This window comes from Mauremys mutica, chromosome 2 (genome assembly GCF_020497125.1).
Source record: "Mauremys mutica isolate MM-2020 ecotype Southern chromosome 2, ASM2049712v1, whole genome shotgun sequence".
Classification (NCBI taxonomy): Eukaryota; Metazoa; Chordata; order Testudines; family Geoemydidae; genus Mauremys; species Mauremys mutica.
In genome coordinates this window covers 257,760,693-257,781,241 of record NC_059073.1, presented here as the reverse complement: position 1 = coordinate 257,781,241, position 20,549 = coordinate 257,760,693, and the positions used below count along the sequence as shown (strand labels likewise).

General features: G+C 43.7%; 1 long non-coding RNA gene across 1 annotated transcript; it reads right to left on the bottom strand.

The window, feature by feature from the left end:
• Window positions 1-2,659: 2,659 nt before the first annotated feature.
• On the bottom strand, window positions 2,660-11,158 carry LOC123364785. The gene is made up of 3 exons (XR_006577280.1): window positions 10,993-11,158; window positions 6,729-6,840; window positions 2,660-2,933 (listed from the first exon to the last, which is right to left on the bottom strand). It is a non-coding gene; the product is annotated as an uncharacterized LOC123364785 (long non-coding RNA).
• Window positions 11,159-20,549: the final 9,391 nt, after the last annotated feature.

Here is a 20,549-nt window from a genome sequence, read left to right as displayed (position 1 = left end):
TTGGCTGCCCCGGGGCAGCCCTTTCCCCAGGCTGGTTTTTAATCCCTTCCAAATTGGAGCAGGCTGATGGCCCCACTACACTAGTTCAGAACAAACATTTCATTCACCTGGTTCAATTGTTACAACCAGGCTACACTCCACCTGGCAGAGAAGACATTCCTGAAAGATTGCTGGATACAGTATATGAGAAGGAAATTGAACAGTGTGCAAAAAACATTGACAGGAAATTCTTTAATCTGAGTCTTGATGGATGGAGCAATGTACACAATGATCCAGTAATATGTGCTTGTGTGACAACAGGAGACGGGATTGCCCATTTTACAGAAACAATTGATACATCAGGAAATGCCCAACAGCAGAATACTTACAAGTAGTAACAGTAAAAGCTATAACAAGCTGTGAACAAAAATTCAAGTGTCAAGTGTGTAGCTTTATCCCAGGCAATCCTGCAAATGTTGCAAATATAAGAAAGAAGATAATGAAGGGAACCTGAAACTTATAACGTAAGGGTACAGTACTTATTTGATGTATCTTTTAGCCAAAGACTTAAGTACAACTCCAGGAATAAAGAAAAATGTTGCTGAAATTGCAAAATATTTCCATAACCTTCAGTTTCACTGAAGAGAGAAGGAGAATCCAAACTAATTCTCCCTCAAGATGTACAACATAATTCAGTGCTTGACTGTTTTGTACTATATATTAAGAACTAGCCTATTCTGATGACAATTTGTGAAGAAACTTATGATAAAATAAATAGAACTATCACAGCCAAAGTAGTCAACATGTGGAAGATATGCTGAATATACTGAAACCTATTTCCGTAGCATTGGACAAACCGCAGAAAGATTGCTGCTGTATTGCTGATGCTGTTGAATTTGGAAAGAACTTCAAGATACATTGAAGAAAGAAATACCCAACAACAAAGTTAAATTGCAGGCAGTAAAGAAGAAGATGGATCAAACACTTAGTTTCTTCCCAGTATTTTCAACCCAAAGTACCAGAGTAGATATCTAAGTGCTGAAGAAGAAGATGCTGCTGTGGCATGGGCATCTAATCATGCCACCCATAATAAATGTCAGGGCTCGTGGTGAACCATTCAAGCAGTACATGTTTGATATTTTAAGGAAGGTGCCCTTGCTGTATTGGTGGAAGTCACCTGGTAAGCACCTGGAACAAGAACTTATTGAAGTGCTAAACCAGTTTTTGACAGCACTAGCCTCTTCAGCAGACACAGAGAATATTTTCTTCATTTGGACAAAATTCATTCGAAGTTGAGAATTGATTCGGAGGTTAAAAAGCAGTAAAACTTGTCTCTCTCTTCCAGTCTATGAATAAAATGAGGAGAGAGGGGATGAGATCTAGTTTTAAAAGTTTGAACAGCTGAAGTAACCCAGGAGTCTGTTTGTCTCATTTTCAAGAGACTTAGGGGAGTAGGAACTTAAGTTCCAGTTACTTTCACCTACACATAGTTGAAAATTTCCCCAGGTTGATCTGAAATAAGCAGTGTAATTCACTGAATGTTATTCGCTCTGTTCCTTTAATAAATAATATGTAGATGTGAAACATTTTGATAAGAAAAGTTTATATATCCAAAACATTTAAGATAACAAAAAGATGTAGCAAATCTAGAGTAAAGTCTCTCTGTAGTTGTACATCAAAATGTTTTAATGGTTATTGTGACAGGTTCCTGGAGTGCAACCTGGACTGTGGGACTGCTGAGCCCTCTGCCCCACCAACATGGAGTATCCCTCTCACTCTGTGATGCTGTTGTGAAGCTACAAACTTCTGACAGGTGCTGCACTGACACAGATATCCACAGGCAGGGACACATCCAACTGAGTTACATGAATGCTTTTCTAGCCACTCATGAACCAACAATAGGCCCCAGACAATTCCTCCCAGCTCCCCAGCTTTTCACCCCAGGACCCTACCATCTTGCACTGGTCAGAAGCCTGACCAGTGTAAGCTCATTACTCAGTCTGTCCCCTCACTCCCTCAACAGCTCAATATGTAGAGGACACACACTAGCCTTTATAAATTGAGCTGAGATTTCATAAGCGTTTCAAACAAAAACACACTGGTTTAAGTAAAATATAAAACAGATTTATTAACTACAGAAAGATAGATTTCAAGTAATTATAAGAAGTAAGCACAGAGATCAAAGTTGATTACCTAAGAAATAAAAGTAAATTTTCAGTCAGTTCTATACAGCAGGGGTCCCCAACCTTTTTAGGTCCAGGGACCGGTTTCGTTTGCCGGACCCTCCGCAGGCGTGCCTGCGGGAGGTCCAGCTGAGCCGCGGGACGAGCGCTCCCTCCGCAGTCGTGCCTGCGGGAGGTCCGCTGCTCTCGGGGCTCAGCTGGAGCTTCCGCAGGCACGCCTGCGGGAGGTCCACCGGCTCCAGTGGAGCTTCCGCAGGCGTGCCTGCGGAAGCTCCAGCTGAGCCCCGGGAGCAGCGGACCTCCCGCAGGCACGACTGCGGAGGGAGCGCTCGTCCCGCGGCTCAGCTGGACCTCCCGCAGGCATGCCTGCGGAAGCTCCACTGGGTCGGTTCGCGGCCCGGTTTCTAAGAGGCCGCGGACCGGTACCGGGCCGCGGACCGGGGGTTGGGGACCCCTGCTATACAGGATTTGAATCAAGCAGTGTGTCACCCTGATAGATGGTACAAACAGGTCACAAATCTTCAATAAACTGGCTGGAACTGCCTTCCAGCCTGGGACCACCTCCCTAGTTTGAAGTCTTTGTTTTCCAGACTGCTTTCCAGGTGCTGAGTTGTGGGGGAGAGAGGGGGTAAATGAGGCCAAGTCATGATGTCACTTCCACTCTTGTATAGTTTCTTCTAGCCTGCTGGAAAGATCTTTTGCTTGTAACATGGGGTCTGATCCCATTAGTCAAGCAGTTTCATGGTCTACATCAGGGCAGCCAACCTGAACCTGAGAAGGAGCCAGAATTTACCAATGTACATTTCCAAAGAGACACAGTAATATGTCATCAGCCCCTGCAGCAGCACCTCCCCTCCGCTCACAGAGCCTCCCACCCCAGCCGATCAGTGCCTCCCGCCCCCCGCCATGCACCTCCTGATCAGCTGTCTCGTGGCATGCAAGAGGCTCTGTGGGGGAGGAGCCAGGGTATGGCAGGCTCAGGGGAGGGGGCGGGAAGGGTGGAATGGGGGCAGGGCCTGTGGCAGAGTCAGGAGTTGAGCAGTGAGCACCCCCCGGAACATTGGAAAGTTGGTGCCTGTAGCTCCAGCCCTGGAGTTGTTGCCTATACAAGGAGTTGAATATTAACTTCTGAAGAACCCCATGTGGCTCCGGAGCAACAGGTTGGCCACCCCTAGTCTACATGCTCTCTCTGAGAAGTCTCATGGGATGGCTTCTAGGCAAGTGGATGGCCCATTAAAGGGAAACACATCTGGCTATTCCATCGTTGTACCTGAAAGGCTGGTTGTGGGTGTTCCCAATCTCACAACATATTTCAATAACACACACATAGCAAAACTTCATAAATTCACATGCCATGATTGCATATACAATCCAACAGGATATTAATGTTCAATAGATCAAGACTTTTTAAATGATACATCACAAGGCATACTTTGTACAAAAACATAGGACAGCAGTGAATATGGGGGTTCAGGGTGCTGCTTTCAGGTACAGAGTGCCACAGTGATAGCAACCAGTGAGACTGCACTTTTTTTTTTGTTTTTTTAAGAAGAGAACTGAATGACAAATCTAAGAGTTGATTAAAATTGATGATTTAAAATCAAGGCTTTTCACTTGGTGATTTAAAAATCGCTGATTTAAAATCAGTCCAGGCTGCAATGCTGATCCAGTAATATCAATGGTCCTTTCTTCCTTTGCATGCTATATTTCCATTGTAGCTTATAACGAGACAGCTTTCACCAAAAACCACCACTGGATAAAAAAAAAATCTTAATGTCCAGCTGAAACTGCATGGAGAATTTGAGGCCCTGCAATGAGTTGGGCACTGGCAGACTCCGGCATCCATGTGGAGCCCTGTTGATGGGCCGATTGGGGCCTAAGTGGGTGAAATTTTACCTGTACAGGGAATTTGGCTGGGACAGTTCACTTAACAATGTTGAAGAAAAGGGCTGGGCTTCACTGGAAACTTACAGAGGTGTAGCTACATCTTTCAGGGGTGTGAATAATTCCCCCCCGTGTAGACAGCACTAAGCAGATGGAAGAATTCTTCTGTTGACTTAGTTACCACCTCTCACTGTAGTTAATTCAACTCAGTGATGGGAAAACCCCTTTGTGACTCTCTGTACCTCATGGGAACACCCAGCATCCCCATATTCATCCTTGTAAAATGATTGTGTGGAATCCAATGCAAATTTTGTCAGGTCAGGTGTCTTCGGAAGGCTTATGATGCACCGAGAATTGCTTTTACAGTAATGTTATAGGTTATAATTATATATATAGTTGTGAGGCTGAAAATAAGTCCAGGCAAAAACTCTCCAAGAGCAGAGAGGCAGTTCACACCTCATCAAGGCATGTATGGGACAAACCCAGCCCAGCCTCACAGGAACAGAGGATGCTAGCCTAGGCAACAACAAAAGGACTCTCTACTGAGTCACCCCCCTTTCTTTGGTCAGTTTGGAACTGCGATGAGGTAATGCTCACCTGACTCTGAAGGGGGGGGACGGAAGCCAAGAGAAAAGAAAGAACATGATAAAAGGGAGAGATGTTTGCCATGCTCTTCCTCTCTTTTCCACCTCCATCTACAGACATCACCACCAAGCGACTGAAGCTCTGATCAAAGAGGAGAGCCTAACTGAAGGGCAACCAGCCAGCCTGTGGTGAGAAGGATCTAAGTTTGTAAGGACACTGAAAGTATTAAGATCAGATTAGAATGCATTTTGCTTTTATTTAATTTCACCAAATCCCACTTGTTATGCTTTGACTTATAATCACTTAAAATCTATCTTTATAGTTAATAAATCTGTTTGTTTATTCTACCTGAAGCAATGCGTTTGGTTTGAAGCAGATCAGGGACTCTCCTTGGGATAACAAGCCTGGTACAGATCAATTTCTTTGTTAAATTGACAAACTCATAAGCTTGCAGCATCCAGCTGGCATAACTGGACACTGCAAGACAGAGGTTCCTAGGGTTGTGTCTGGGACCGGAGATATTGGCTAGTCATTTAGTTGCACAATCCAAGGAGCAGGTTACATTCTAGACTCTAGAGGCTGTGCATGAACAGCTCAGGAGTGGTTCTCACAGCAGAGCAGGGCAAGGATTGGAGTTACCTAGCAGATCACCGATCCAGATGACAGATGACCCTTCCATTGTTGTGAGTGTCTTCACAGAGCTACTGCAGCTGTAGCTTTAAGTGTAGACTTAGCTTGAGTTTCTCCGCTGCAAATATAGGGCTTTCTTCAGTTCACAGCTGCTTCTGAGGTTGCTAGTTCACTAAAGGGCCAAAACTTTTCTGCATGCTATTGGCAGGGAAGCAGCTTCCTTAGGCCAGGTCTATACTAAAATAGTTGAGGTGGGCCAGCTCCTTTGCTCAACTTAGCCCCCAGTGTAGACAGCACTAGGTCAATGGAAGAATTCTTTTGTTGATGGAGTTACCGCCTCTCAGGGAAGTGGATTAACTACAGTGATAGGAGAAAAAAATTCCCATAGTTGTAGTGAGTGTGTACAACTACAGTGGTGCAGCAGCTGTGCCATTGCAGTGTTTCTAGTGAAGACACAACCTTAATTAAGCAGGGAAATACAGCAACCTTCAGGAGAAGCTGCATTACACCTTTATAAGGCTTCATATTCTCTGCCCTTCCCAAGCTGAGTTTGTGACAGCGCAGATTGCCTGACTGGGAGACACCCTGAGCTTCTCTCAGCATTGTATAGGGGAAGGGCTCTTTCTTGGCTGATTCCCATCCAGCAGGCATTACTGCCATGTTTTGTGCAGCTCCCTGCATGACATTTTATGCAAATGAGCTAATTTGCTTAATTGCAACCAATTAACATCACTGAACTCTAGCTTTAAAATTATTAGAGTGCTTGTACAGTCTTGTCAAGCATATCTACAGGGCAACACACACACACACACACACCCTTGTCAGCATGCCTCATCCCTAAGGTAAGGAGAGCTTCTTCTTGGGTAAGACCGAGTTCAGCCTCCCTGGCTCTTGGAGTTCTTGGTCTCTCAGCCAAGTCTGGTAACTAGTCCAAAGTGTGGTGGGAATTTGTGATGTGGGAGCTGGAACTGAACCCCAAACTCATCATGTCAAAGCCACCGCACATCCATTAGATGGGCAAAGTTTTTAGTCCTGGCCGAGCTGGGCTGGCTTCTAATAGGTGACCTAATAGGCAGAAGGCACGGTACCTCATCAACAGTGCCTCGAGGCAACCAGTTCCCTAATAAGTGCTAATGTTACACCTTTGAGAATGAGGCTTGCTTTCAGGGAAGAGAAGTTACTAAATCAAGTTCTGACCTTTTATGGAGCTTACACAAGCAAGGTCTTCCTCTCTCTGGACACACAAGCAGCCTCTCCTATCTACTGCTCTCAGTCATTTCACACAAGGCCTATAATATATGCCCATACTTTTCTTAAAGAATCAGCTCCCATTAACCAAAATACAAACACTAAACCTGCAACAATAAACCAAGTATTAACAGAACGCACACACATTCACCTCTAAAAACAATGCTTTACAATATAAAGTCATTTCAGAATGTATTCCATAGTCTCAGCCTAACTTACATGTATTTTCCCCTGTGCCATGGGTCATCAGCAAAGTTTGAACTCCCAAGGAGAAGACCTGAGCTGTAACTGGAGTGGGCAAGCACGTTGCCATGGTCTATAAGGAACAGCTCTTAAAGGAAGAGAGACAAAATATTGTGTCACTGATTATATACCCATTTGTGAACCAACACTGGACTATTGGGTACAAGGATTCCTGGGCTCTACTCCTGGCTCTGGGAGTAGAGTGTTGTCTAGTAGTTAGACACAGTATAGCAAGTGTAACACAACCTCCCTTTGTATCACGTGCAGGGAATTAATCTAGGGTCTCTGAGCATGATTATCTACCACTTGAGCTAAAGGACAATGCAAATTAACATGGAAACATTTGCAGACTCAAACTTGTATTTGTTAGTGTTGTTAGGTTTAGACTGCAAATAATTTGTCCCATTTCTTTTGAAAGGCAGTATGAACATAAGAGCATAAGAACAGCCATACTGGATCAGACCAAAGGTCCATCTAGCCCAGTATCCTGTCCTCTGACAAGGGCCAATGGCAGGTGCCCCAGAGGGAATTAACAGAACAGGTAATCAAGTGATCCATCCCCTGTCGCCCATTCCCAGCTTGTGTGGCAAATTAAGTCTGTCATATTAGAGACCTGGGTTTTATTCTCAGCTTTACCTGCATGGACCTGGTTCAGCCACTCAGTTATCTTATCTGTTAAATGGGTGATTGTTACCTCCCTTAAGGTGGTTGGATGAGGCCTGTGTACACCAAGGGTCAGATTCCCTAGCTGGATAGTCCAGTTTAGGTTCTTGTCCCATTCCTCAGGGTGAGTTCATTAAATCAACAGAAAACACAAAGTCAACATAATACAGAACACTTAAGCACGGATGCTTCCCTGCTTTCTGCAAACTAGGAAGTGAAGACACATGCTTCCCCTACTTCCTTCAGGGTGTTCACTGATCCTGGGTCTCTCCTTACTCAGGGTAGACAGTCTCTGGTTACAGCAGATGTTGCATGCCATCTGCAGTCACATGACTCATGTACTTCCTGAATTAAGTCTTTTTTTTTTAAATATCTGGGTTGGAAGGGACCTCAGGAGATCGAGTTCAGGGGTCCCCAATGCGGTGCCCGCAGGTGCCATGGCGCCCGCAGGGGCATCTAAACGCGCCCACGTCCTGGCCGTCAGTGGAGCATCCGCCAAAATGCTGCCGAATTTCTGTGTTTCGGCGGCGACACCTCTCGATGACGCCACTTGCCACCAACAAGTGACATTGAGAGGGGTCGCCGCCGCCGAAACGCCGCAGAAATTCGGCGGCATTTCGGCGGATGCTCCACCACCGCCATGGTCCTTCGTCTGGTGGGCACCAGACAAAAAGGTTGGGGACCACTGCTCTAGTCCAACCCCCTGCTCAAAGCAAGATCAATCCCCAGACAGATTTTTGCCCGAGATCCCTAAGCGGCCTCCTGAAGGATTGAACTCACAATCCTGGGTTTAGCAGGCCAATGCTATCCCTCCCCCATTAGTCGGAAAGGGCTGAGATTTAAAACAATGCAGGGATGTGTAAGTGCACCCCAGGAGCAACAGTTTAGTTAATGAGATGTGAAATAAACAGAAATATTAAGACCAGTCACTAGAGGAGCAAGTAACAGAATGTGTTGTGCTGTCTGAAGTGGCTCACAACTGTGAGTGCCTGTCTCAGAGCAGACATGCCATGTTGGTAGTGTGTTCTGTAATTAGATCAATCAAGACTAACAAATGTGAACTCCTGTATCACTATACCAGTCTTACCATGGAGTCACAGACAGTCCCCATAGGCTCTCCAGGCAAACTGAACTTAAGGATAAAAGTCACAAACCAAAAATCACAGCACATTAGGTTTCTCCCAGTCCCAAAGGACCAGTCAGTTACTCCAGATCAGTTGGTACTCCAGACCTTACACCAGGGGTCTCAAACACGTGGCCCGCGGGCCGCATGCGGCCCGCGGAGCTCTTCCCTGCGGCCCGCGGAGCTCCCCCACCAGGGCCGGCTCTAGAGTGGGGAGCCCAGAGCCTTTTAACTCCCAGCCGCGGCTGGGAATCGGAAGGCTCCGAGCTGCCCGCCGCGGCGGGGAGCCCAGAGCCTTTTAACTCCCAGCCGCGGCTGGGAATCGGAAGGCTCCGAGCTGCCCGCCGCGGCGGGGAGCCCAGAGCCCTTTAACTCCCAGCCCCGGCAGGCTCCGAGCTGCCCGCCGCGGCGGGGAGCCCAGAGCCTTTTAACTCCCAGCCGTGGCTGGGAATCAGAAGGCTCCGAGCTGCCCGCGGCGGCGGGGAGCCCAGAGCCTTTTAACTCCCAGCCGCGGCAGGCTCCGAGCTGCCCGCGGTGGCGGGGAGCCCAGAGCCTTTTAACTCCCAGCCGCGGCTGGGAATCAGAAGGCTCCGAGCTGCCCCCCGCGGCGGGGAGCCCAGAGCCCTTTAACTCCCAGCCGCGGCTGGGAATCAGAAGGCTCCGAGCTGCCCGCAGCGGCTGGGAATCAGAGGGCTCCTGGCGCTTCCCGCCGCCAAGCCGCCAAACAGCTGTTGGTGGTGCTTAGCACTTTCCAGGAGGGAGGGGGGAGGAGCGGGGAGCCGCGCACTTAGGGGAGGAGGTGGAGAAGAGACAGGGCAGGGGCGGAGCCTCATGGAAGGGGTGGATTGGGGGTGGGGCCAGGGGCAGCAAGGGGGCGTGTCAGTGATGCGGCCCTCGGGCCAATGCACTCGTCCTCATGCGGCCCTCGGGGTCATTTGAGTTTGAGACCCCTGCCTTACACCAAAGACAAAAAGTTAGTTTACTATAGAATTGGCTACCAACTACAAGTTTATTAGCTAAGAAAAGGAAATGAGAGTTATTGAGAGGTTAAAGTAGGCAAAATATATGAACAGATGAACAGTTTGTAATTCCAAATGGTAAAAGTAATGTAATAAACTCCCATTCCCCCGCCCCACCAAGAATCTTTCAGGGTAACCCAAATTGGACTCTTACAGGGAAGGTAAGAGATGCAAAGCAGAGATCCCCAAAGAGTCAGAGATGATGGATCATTTCTTGAATCCATATTTATAGCTCCTTTACCCAGAAAGCAAGATGACATTTGTTTTTCTTCTTTGATGACAGTGAGGAATGCACTTATTCGCTTTGACCCTGATCATCTCACACACAATGACCACTTGCTTTGAAGTTAGCATTTTCTGTTAAAAGGATTTCTTTGATAGGTAGTTTAGTTACAGGCTTATACACAAATATAAATGTTTGCTGTTACATAACAGGAATCCATAAGGGAGAACAATACAAATAATGACCCATTAGCTTTCATGAAGTTTAAACATCTGAATACACTTGTACATTAACAATTGCTTTGATCTACACTAACACTGTGTATTGGCCTGCGGCCATGGACTGACCTGTTTGTCAACGTCACTAAATCCATGGGCTCCTGGCCTATACTTCCCCTATTGCATGGGGAAGAGTAGCTAAAAATGTGTGACATTTACCACGTGTGGGAATGCATGACAAATTTGCAAAATACATGTGTCATGCAACACTTGGCAGTCTGAATAGGGGATGTTTCTTTAAAGGCAGGGCCAGCTCTAGATACCAGAGCAGGAAGCAGGTACTTGGGGCAGCACGTCAGGGTCTTCGGCAGTGGGTCCCTCAGTCCCTCTCGGAGGGAAGGACTGGCTGCCAAATTGCGAAGAATGAAGCAGCATGCTTGAGCAGCCGCCAAAGTGCTGCCAATCACAGCTTTACCTCCCCCACCCCCTTCGCCGCTTGTGGTGGCAAAAAAGCTGGAGCCGGCCCTGTTTAAAGGGAAGTGCCAGCTGGCCTATCAAGAGGAAGATTTTCTTCCTTCAGTTGGTGATAGGACTCCCTGCTTTGCTTGGAAAGTTTCCAAAACAGAGAGAATTCTGGAAATATGTCCAGGTAGGGTAGAGAGGTACTCCCATAAGGCACCAGCTGACCTGAGCAGGAGTCCCTTTTTGGATATTGCAGAAGAGAGGGAGTTGTAGCGGTGGCTCCCATCCAAAGAGATAGGTGCGCTATTTTTAAGACGCTAGGACATGGGTGAGTTTCCCATGTTAGCCTCCAACTCAGTCCATGCAACAGGGCTATTACAGCCGTAAGCTGCTCCCTGCTCAACCCTAGTGTACAAAGGAGGGCAGTGTTGGGAGCAGCACTGTGATGGGGGTAGGGCGCTCATTAAACAGGAATTCCCTGAGCAGCTCCAAAGCTCTTTCCTGTTCAGTAGATTTCACTTTGTTTACTTACGTGATGTTTTTCTTCTTTGTGAGAACCCCTCCCAGCTAAACCTTTATCTTGGAACTTGTGGATCCCAGGGTATTGGCTCCACCCTGGAGCAATAACAGATTCTCTGTTAGCTGTAGTCCTAGTCCTGACAACCTCTTTCAAGTTTCCATCCTTCTTAAAAGGTCATCTGCAACAATCCAACATACAGATTTATGCATCCATTGTTTATTTATGATTGTTACACTGCTACCTCTACTTGTCTAGGCAGTAGAGTTTATGAAGCATTAAGGGTTACTATTGCTAAATAGGATGTTGAGCTTTGTTCAGTTTGATTAACGTTTCCAGACTCAGTAGCAGGTTTCTATATATGCTGGATTACACTAAAAAAATGCTCCTAGTCTCTTCTCAGTCTACTGTTCTTTCCCTGAACATAAAATTATAAAGAAACATCTCTCACGTTACGTGTAGCAAGAAAATGTGTTTCACCTCAATAGTTATTTACATGATAAGGCCTCTAATTAGACTTTTGCCTGAGTAAATCAGTAGGAGTTTTGGTTGAGTAAAGACTGAGTAAACTTGAATAAAAGCATCAGGCTTTGGCCCAGGAATTTTACAGTGCAAAGCTTGTTCCTTCAACATTATAAGAAGGAAACTGATGTGACAAGTTTACAATATTAAAATCAATGAGCCACCAGTGTGAAGTATTCAGTAGTCATGTTATCAGTTAACATCTTATTTTCTGACACCGGATGTTAATATCACTATGAAAATGATAAATTGATGCTCAACAAATCATTCAAATTACTCAGTAAATCATATTGGTCAGTTTTACATGTTAGGACAAAGTTTGATCTCAGTTGCCCACCACTGTAAATCAAGAGTACCTCCACTAAAGTCAAAGAGAAATCAGGTTCATTTTTTTTTTGGACTCAAGTGAGTGATACATATAGGAGACTGATTGTTCCAGGTAGAGGTTTTAAGACAAAGCCATTATCTTGAGTTATTAGAATGCAAACAAGCATCTTAAACAAAAAATATTTGAATACTGGTAACTCAAAAAGAACCATGCTAAATTTTAATCAAATTTGGTAAACCTAATTTAGTCTCAGACCATGGCTGCACTTGGGAAGTTTCAGCTGAAGGAAAATTTTTGCCACAAGTTATGATTCAGTCTTCACATTAATTAATATGGTGGTAATAATTAGCTACATCACATTATAGAACAGTTGATGAAAAGGAAACAAAATCCTCTCATTAATTCCTTTCACTATAAAACAACCTAAATAGCTAATATCCTATTTCAAAATCTGGGGATATTGTCTAAATTTAATTTTATGATGTGTTTTGGCAACCATGAGTTTTATCATATATCATGATGTCTACCTTAAATATACTGTCCAATCAAAGGAGAAAGTAAAACTTTATTGTGCTGAAGAAACTCCAACCCTTTATAGACCATCATCCATGTCTTTTCTTTTTTATTTGCTCACTCTTTTTGAGTGTGTGTGAGAGAGAAGAACAGTGCTTTGAAGCCAGAAAGGATTCTTTGCACAGTCTATAGTTTGAAGTATGTTTATTTGAAATAGCTATAAATATTTGCAATCTTTTAATCATTAAAGTGAACTGTAAGTTTAATAGAATAAGTCTTCCAAAATTGTTTCCAGCAAAAGTATATTAGCATTTCTTACACGCTTTAGAGATACATCTGCAATTTTTTACTTAGGAAAGAGATCATGTTCCTTACATTGTGTTTTGTTCTGCTTTCCAGCTGTTACATGTAACAACTCATATCTATAATACTGTTTTTTCAAGGCACTAACATGTATCAGGCCAAGTCTTGCAGTCTTTACTTAGACATGCTCTTATTGGAGTCAGATAAGTTTGTCTGATTAAAGACAACAGGTTTAGGATCATAGGAACAGATTCTCCTCTGGAGGTTAAATAAAAAAAAAATATCGCAAAGCTCCACCGAAGTCATGGAACTATAGTGATTTACCCTGGATAAGAGTTTGGTCCATTGTGTTTAAAAGAGCCAAATAATAATTTGGTGATTGACAAAAAAAATTCCAGATACTTCATCTGCCTGTGAGACCTCCTGCCTTTTGTGGCTGCAAATTTACAATCACTTAAAGTTTCTCCCCTCCCCCAGCCCCTGTTGCTGTGTGAAAGCCTATACTGGAAGTTCACTTGAGAGCTCCAGTCATGCAACAACCACAGGATCCTTATAGTAAAGGAAATATAGGTCCAGATTCTTAACATGTGTACATTGGAGTCGTTCCTCTGAAGTCAATGGAGCAATACTAATTTATAGCAGTTGAGGATCTGGACTGTAATGAAGAGGTGCAGAGTCTGAGTCAGCCAGTCTCATGAAAGTCAATGGTAGTTTTCACGGAATAAAGATTTTGGGGCTCAGGCCCATTCTAAGAAAGCTGTTGAGTATTCAGCAGTCTCTCAATCTGGCACTGGCTGGTGACCCCGCTGAAGTTTTGAAAATGGCTGGTATTCTAGTGCAATCCAAGTTTTAAACACATGGTATTTACTTTTAATCTGTACTGAAGCCTAACATGTTACAGTACACTACAGCCGATTCTGTTGCTTCAGAATCTCATGAAATGAATCTGACGAAATGTAACTATCAGCTAGTGTAACTAAAAATAACATGAGGCATGTAATGAATTGGCTTGTACCTGTACCTCTTCCTTCTACTAGACAGGAGATCAGATTTCTTTGGTGGCTGGAAGCTAGTAAGTTACTGAAGTTGTTTCTTTAGCTCTGGTTAGAGGCGTGCTCTTTTGAAGTTAGATAGTATTATCCTACAACTACAGTTCATTACAAGTTGGTATTATTTAACTGCAGTGAAATCCTGTGAACTCTCTTGTCCTGAGCTCAAAGATGGGCTCTGCCATAGCCAACGGAGAATGCAGGGTTGTGTGTATTACTTGCCTGCTTCAAATGTTACACTTGCTCAAATGTTTGCTAGTTCACTTCTGGCTCAGTTAGAATTTAGCCTTCATCTCAGTAAGTAGAGGTCTGAGCTGGTCAAGCCAAAGGTCAAGAATTCTATGCCCACTACATAGGAATTGCTATATCAGGACCCAATGTTCACCTCATCTGCTTCTCTAATTGGTGGAACTCCCATTTGGAGTTCATGTGTATGCCCGGAATGATTCTTCTTTCAGCTCAGATCTTTGATTTTCTTGAGGAATCGGGCATTAAAAGGCAAAATCACCATCCACTTAAAAAGAAAAATATAAGAGGATTTGGAATGTGCAATGTTTTTTGCTGTTTTAAACAGCAGTGTGCTATGCAGATTTGGGCACATTAGGACAGTGGTTCCCCAGCTGCGGTTTGTGGCTCTGCAGTGATCCAGAGAGCCTAGCTGCTCCGTGGTGCTGGGTCACCTATTTCCAAATGCTAAATCGCACATTTAAAAATTAAAGCTGGTTAATGATTTTTAAACAAAATAGGTGAAGTAGTGTCAGTGATATTCACTAATTTTTTCAGTGTTTTTTATAAATCAAGTCAACTATTGATCTGGTCAACATTTTTCACATTTAGATGAAGACACAGCAGACTTATTTTTAATTCCTTCCTCTGTCCCCAAACCAGCTCTTTCCTATGCAAACAATTGCTGTAGTGTCCCTAAGAATGTTATGCAGTTGAGAATTAAAGCATACATGGCCCTCACAATGATGAATGAAATCATCTACAGCCATCAAGGGGAAGGAAGGTGATCTCTGTGGCTCCAGTTCACCAAGGTTCTTCGGCACATGCGTAACTAATCATGTGCCGAGGAGGAGGATGGTGTAGGATAGGGGATTAGCGTGGCACTTGGGAGATCTGGGCTGAGTCACTTACAGGTGGAGAAGCAAGGTTTAGAGGAAGTAAAATGGGGATAACACCACTGTCTTATCTGATGGGGGTTTGAGAGGCTACATACGTGAAGTAGTGTAAGATGCACAGACACTAAGATAATAGGGACTGCTCCCATGCTGAGAGTTATGCAGGAGCTTAAGAACCTTGCTGAACTGGATCTTCTGTTAAGCTATAGTACAGACTATGAAATTGCCAGAGACTTCCTGCCTAAGCCATTGCACTAGTTTAGATCAAATACAGGTTTAATAAAACACCTTTGTCCTCTTTCCCCTAATACTCCTTGTTATTCTTCTGAGTCTTTGAGCCCTTGTTTTCCATTTCCTAAATGGTGTCATGCCCAGAAGCTGTTTTCCTCTGCAACGGCAGCTTAATCCTCATTCATCTCACTCTCCACACATTGCCCACTTTCCCTGGAGCCCGTCGAACAGCATCACTCATTCCATTCAATCACTAGAAAAGCACTTTCAAAATACTCATAGTAACTGCTATGGCTTGGAATCAGTTTAATCAAATTCTTCCTTCAGAAGACAGAGGAACCAGAAAAAGAGAATAATGGAATAGCTACTGTCCGCTCCAGAGGAGATGAGCCCAAATGCAGTTCTTACTCAGTACTGCAGCTGATAATATAGCATCACATGTTGAAATACCCCCAAACATGCATGGTTCTGTGATACCAGCATCCTCAAATATTGTTACAAAGCATCTAAGCTTGAGGACAGTACTGATGGAGCTATTGACATCACAGAGAGTTAACATAGTGGATTAGGATATAAAGGATTTTTGTATCAACCACATTTTTGTAGAAACATGCTGTGGCAAGGCACCTCCTCTGTCTCACCAGACCAAGCACTTCCCCCCTGGCAATGGTGGGCCTGGGGTTAGTCACCCTCACCCCACTTTGGGCAACATTTGTCCTCCCCTTTCTGTGCTCCTTTGGTCATATTTTCTGGGTAGGCCTATGGGGTGATCCTCCACCAAACAAAAGGGTAATAGTCCCATAAACACACACACAAAAAAGGGTGATACTTTCCCCTGCCTCCTCCCAAGGGCTGGGTGTCTCCCTGTAGTCAGCCCCGGGATGTCAGTCCTTCCTTTAGCAGGCAGTCAGGCTTGTCTGCTTCCCCTATGGGGAGGAGCATGTTCTCCCCTCCTGGAGAAGTTCAGTGGTAGCCCTTAAATGGGTCCAGGTGTTCCTAACGGAACTGAGGTAACCCCTTCTCAGAGTATAGGGCCTTTAACATTCTAGGGCTAACATATCTGCCTTCCCACACAGTCTTGCAGCCATCCGGCCTGACTGTCACAACACACACACAGAGCAGGTTCCAGCAAGGAGGAGGAGGAGAATTTAAAATCTCTCTTCCAAAGAAATTTTTAGGACCACACACAGAAGATTATAGTCAAAAGCTTCTTTGCTAGTCAGATTTTTCCTCCCATGTGCAATTTCTATAAAAATAGAATGAAGTGACTGATAATCTTGATGTTGGCCTCATTTGGATTTCAGTTTACTGAATCTGACTAGGTTTTTTAAGAGGACACCGGTCACATTTATTGCAGACTTTTCCCCACTAAGGGTAGAGCCCACTAATCACCAAAGATGCTTAAATTACACTGCTTGTGCTGTATTGCCTATAGCAGAGCCAGTACTGCAGCAAATGCCATGCAGCAACTCATTTAAACAGCCTCAGGGTATGTGGAGACAGTAGTCCCAGTTCTACCCTCACATGCATGGGACTCAATGACTTCATCAGGAGAGCCACATTTGTATTTGAGATCAGATGCATGTGGCACAGAGGATTCCTACGCAGATACCTAGTAAGAGTCCTTCATCACGTATTGAAGAGTTAATATATACTCCTACCTAAAACATCTGGGTACTGGCCTTAGCCACTACAGGAGGCATTTTGATATAGTGTTGGCCTCAAGTACTGCGTAGCATTATCTACTCTTTTTGTAATATGAGCCTACTTCCGAGACTAGAGCTCCATTGGTTAAGAGGTAGCCTGCTCAATCTTTATTAATGCTACTTTCTCATTCTCTTGCAAGTACTTTACATAGATCTTAAAGGGCCTTCCTGTATAAATGAAACTTCACATTAATAATCCATGACACTTGAAGTGTCTGCTAAAGGCTATCTTGGTGCTTGCTTTCTCTGTTCTTCATTTTGACTCAGCAAGCTGTGATGAACAGTAGCTGACACTTGCTAACCCCGTCCCCACCCTGCAAATGATCCACAGGAAGTAAGAATTAGTTATATTCATTCCCCTTCTCTCCTCCTCCCTCAAATGAATGCACGTGTTGTGTAGTGGACTGTGCACTTCTTTATGTCACTCTTTGTTTGTAACCTTCCCATTTCTCTCCTTCCTAACATCCCTCACTGTACAAACAGAGCATATTCATGAGGAGTGTCTGGATAGATAATGTGTTCCTGCATGTGGTAAATTGTTTTCTCTCTAAAATAAATAAATTTAAAAAAAATCTATCAATGTTCTTGGAGACTGGTAGTGTTTACTAAAGAGCAAATACAAGTTTGCTTTTAAGATCCAGGAATATGGGTGCCAAAAACAATGATTCAGGAATATTCAAGAGGCAAGAAGAGAGAGTTAAGCAGTGACTCTGAAACAGTATATTAAGGTTTTCAACTTCAATCTAGTACCAAAAAAGAGCTTTTAAAAAGTTAAATCAGTCACACTAGAAGTGTTTTACTGGTCACCAGGAATAAAGTAAATAAATAAAAACCACTATTCAAGTTAAAAAAATAAATCTCATTTATAAAACCATAAGGCCAAATTCTGACCTTAGTTGCTCAGGTGACCTTAGTTACACCAGTGAGAATGTGACATAAGTGCTGAATCAGTGGAAGTTGGAGCCCTGTAACTGGGGGCAGAACTGGCCTTACTGAAGAAAGGAGATGGTACTAAAAAAGGCTTTGTTGTAGTAGGGAAGAGGGAAAAACCTGTTCCAATCCAATTCTAAGTTGTTTTCCAGTTGAAGAGTGGTCTCCCCTCTGAGTATCAGCTAGTGACACTCAGGGAACAAGGCATCTAGGCTTTAGATTCCAGGTAGAAAGGAGTCTGAAAATATTGATAACATTTTAGTTATAGCCTGTACAATGACAATTTTTTTAAGGCAATAGGTAAACAGCCCTCTAAAGGTTTACCATATGAATGACCTGTGTTGGTGGCGTTCTCGGTCTTGCAGCTCCTTGAAGTCAGATGTAAACCTCTTCCTATGTAATATGCAGCTCACAGAAATATTGTTTGAGTTTTATGAAGAATCTTATAGAGAAGATATGCTTTGAGGAAAAAAAGCTCAGCTGTCAGGTTTTTTTTTTTTTTTTGGTTGAGTATTGCTCAGAAATTCAGTGATAAAGGATCCCATTCTGCCTTCTGATTGATTTCTGTGCTTAACAAAACAATTTCCCCTAATCTTTGTTCTGAAGTGGTCATAGATTTAAAAAAAGAAAAAATTGTCAGGGAAGTAATTTGCATTTTTTAAAATGAAAAAAAAAGTACAGATTTGTGCCTGTGTTATTTCTTTTGGTTTTTGGAAAGATTAGAAACCGAACACAAGATGTACCTGGCAGTGAGACAAATCATTGTTATGCAGGATACATAGTGCTGCATTTCACTTTAAATCAGGAACTAAAATGTACCATTTTTGGACTACATAATAGATTTCATTTGGCTATGGAATCTATCCCATACGCAAAGAAATCTTTGCCAAGTTTTTCTGTAGGCAGTAAGATATGTAATTGGATCTTCTCAAAATATCCCCCCCTTTAAAAAAAAAGTAAGAGGCTAGGAAAAAGTCTAGATGCTCAAGAAAGAAGAAAAATAAGAGGGATGATTTAGCAGTCATAATAAAATCTCCTATGAGAAATATGGCTAGCACAGTTTGCAAATTATATTTTCAAAATATGTATTATGGTACCAAGTATAGTCTTGTCTGCCTTCATGACAGCCAGATCTCAAATCTCTGCAGAGATCTGAATTTGAAGAATTGTATAGAAGTTTCATTAACCCTTCAAGGCAAGAAAGCTCACATCTCCACTGTGTGCTCAAAGGAAAGGGGTGGGAAATTATATATGTCATGACATACAGATGCTCATTTCCTGAGGACAGTGCTCCTGATAGCATACAGGCTGATTTTTTGTTGTTCATTGGGGCGAGATACACAAAGGCATTCAGGTGCCTAAAGATGATGATAGGTGCCTATACGGATTTTCAAAAGCATGTAAGCAAGTTAGACTCCTAACTCCCTGACTTTCAAAGGGAGTTCGGTGCCTATACTGCTTAAGCACTTTTGCCACTCTTACTAGGTGCCTAAAAACCTTTGGGGGTGGGGGGGAGGATGGAAAACAAAACAAAAAAAAAACCTAGCCCTAGGTCTTTCATTAACCCTAGATCTCTGTATCTAACCCCAGTTTCTATGTCATTGATCATGCTGGGACAGTTCCTGCTCACTTTATTTACATAAGCAGTTTCAGTGACTCCAATGGGACTAGCTGGTTAAAGCAAGTAGGCTCTGGTCCATTGTGTTACTTGGATCTTTGGATACTTCAGTCATATGTGATCTTTGTATCCTTGAAGCCTCCAACAAACTACTTTGGAAACATCCGCTTATTGGGAGAACGGAATGAGCTACAAAACGTTAGACATGTATAGTCCCAGCAGAACCCAAAGAAAAAAATATTCTGTTTTGTGTAATTCTTTGATAAAATGAGATTTAGCCATCAGCACAAATGTTTACTTACTGCTCTGGAGTTGTTCCATAATGTACATCCTGCACCTTCTTGTACCTCTTAGCAATGGACCATCTCAATGGCCTCCCTCTACTGATCCAAGTCTCATACAGTATGAAACTCAGGAGAGACAGGGATGCTTGGCGGGGAAATCTCTCTGCAGCTTGTGCTTCGAAGGGTTAGTGCTTCATTCGGGCATAAAAATTTGCCATAGAACATATTGACCTTTTCACACAAAGATGGGAGGGGAAATGTGTTTCAGCATAGCTATTGTAAATCCCTGATACAAATCACCACTGACCAGCATCTACAGAAATATATTAATCCTGGTGAAGTTGTTCCACCTTGTCAATAAATATTCACTGGGCCAGAGAGAACAAAAGTGAGGAAACTGGCTCCATAGTCCAGTGGTTAGGGCCTTTCCATGGGATGTGGAAAAGTTAATCCCTGCTCCAATGAATATTTAGTTATTTATACAAAGTGGAACAACTTCAGCAGGAGAGATTGATAGCTCCTCCCCTCACACATCAGCATAGCTAATATGCTAGCTGGTGGTTGGACACTCCCCTTGGGTGTGGAACCTTGGGTTCAAGTCCCTACTGGAAGTCAGGCAGAGTGGGGATTGAACCCCTGTGTTTCCCACATGCCAGATGAAAGCCCTGTGAATGCTGCTATTGTCTCATCTGTGGGTCCCACCCAGAGGAATACCTTGTTGGAGAATCCCAACAGGGTTTAGGGGTGATTAAGGGCTCTGAGCAGCTTGTTGCTGCGGGGGGAGCGGGGGCGCTTCAGGCAGTTGTGCACATACATGTTGACAACCACTTAAGTTCAGCACTTAAGAACCACTAGGGACCTAAGTGCCTAAGACAGGTGCCTAAGCCCCTTTGTGAATCTAGGCCTCTTAAGCCCCAGTTGCAAAAAGTATTTAATCTTCTTAACTTTAAGCACCTGCTTAAGTCAC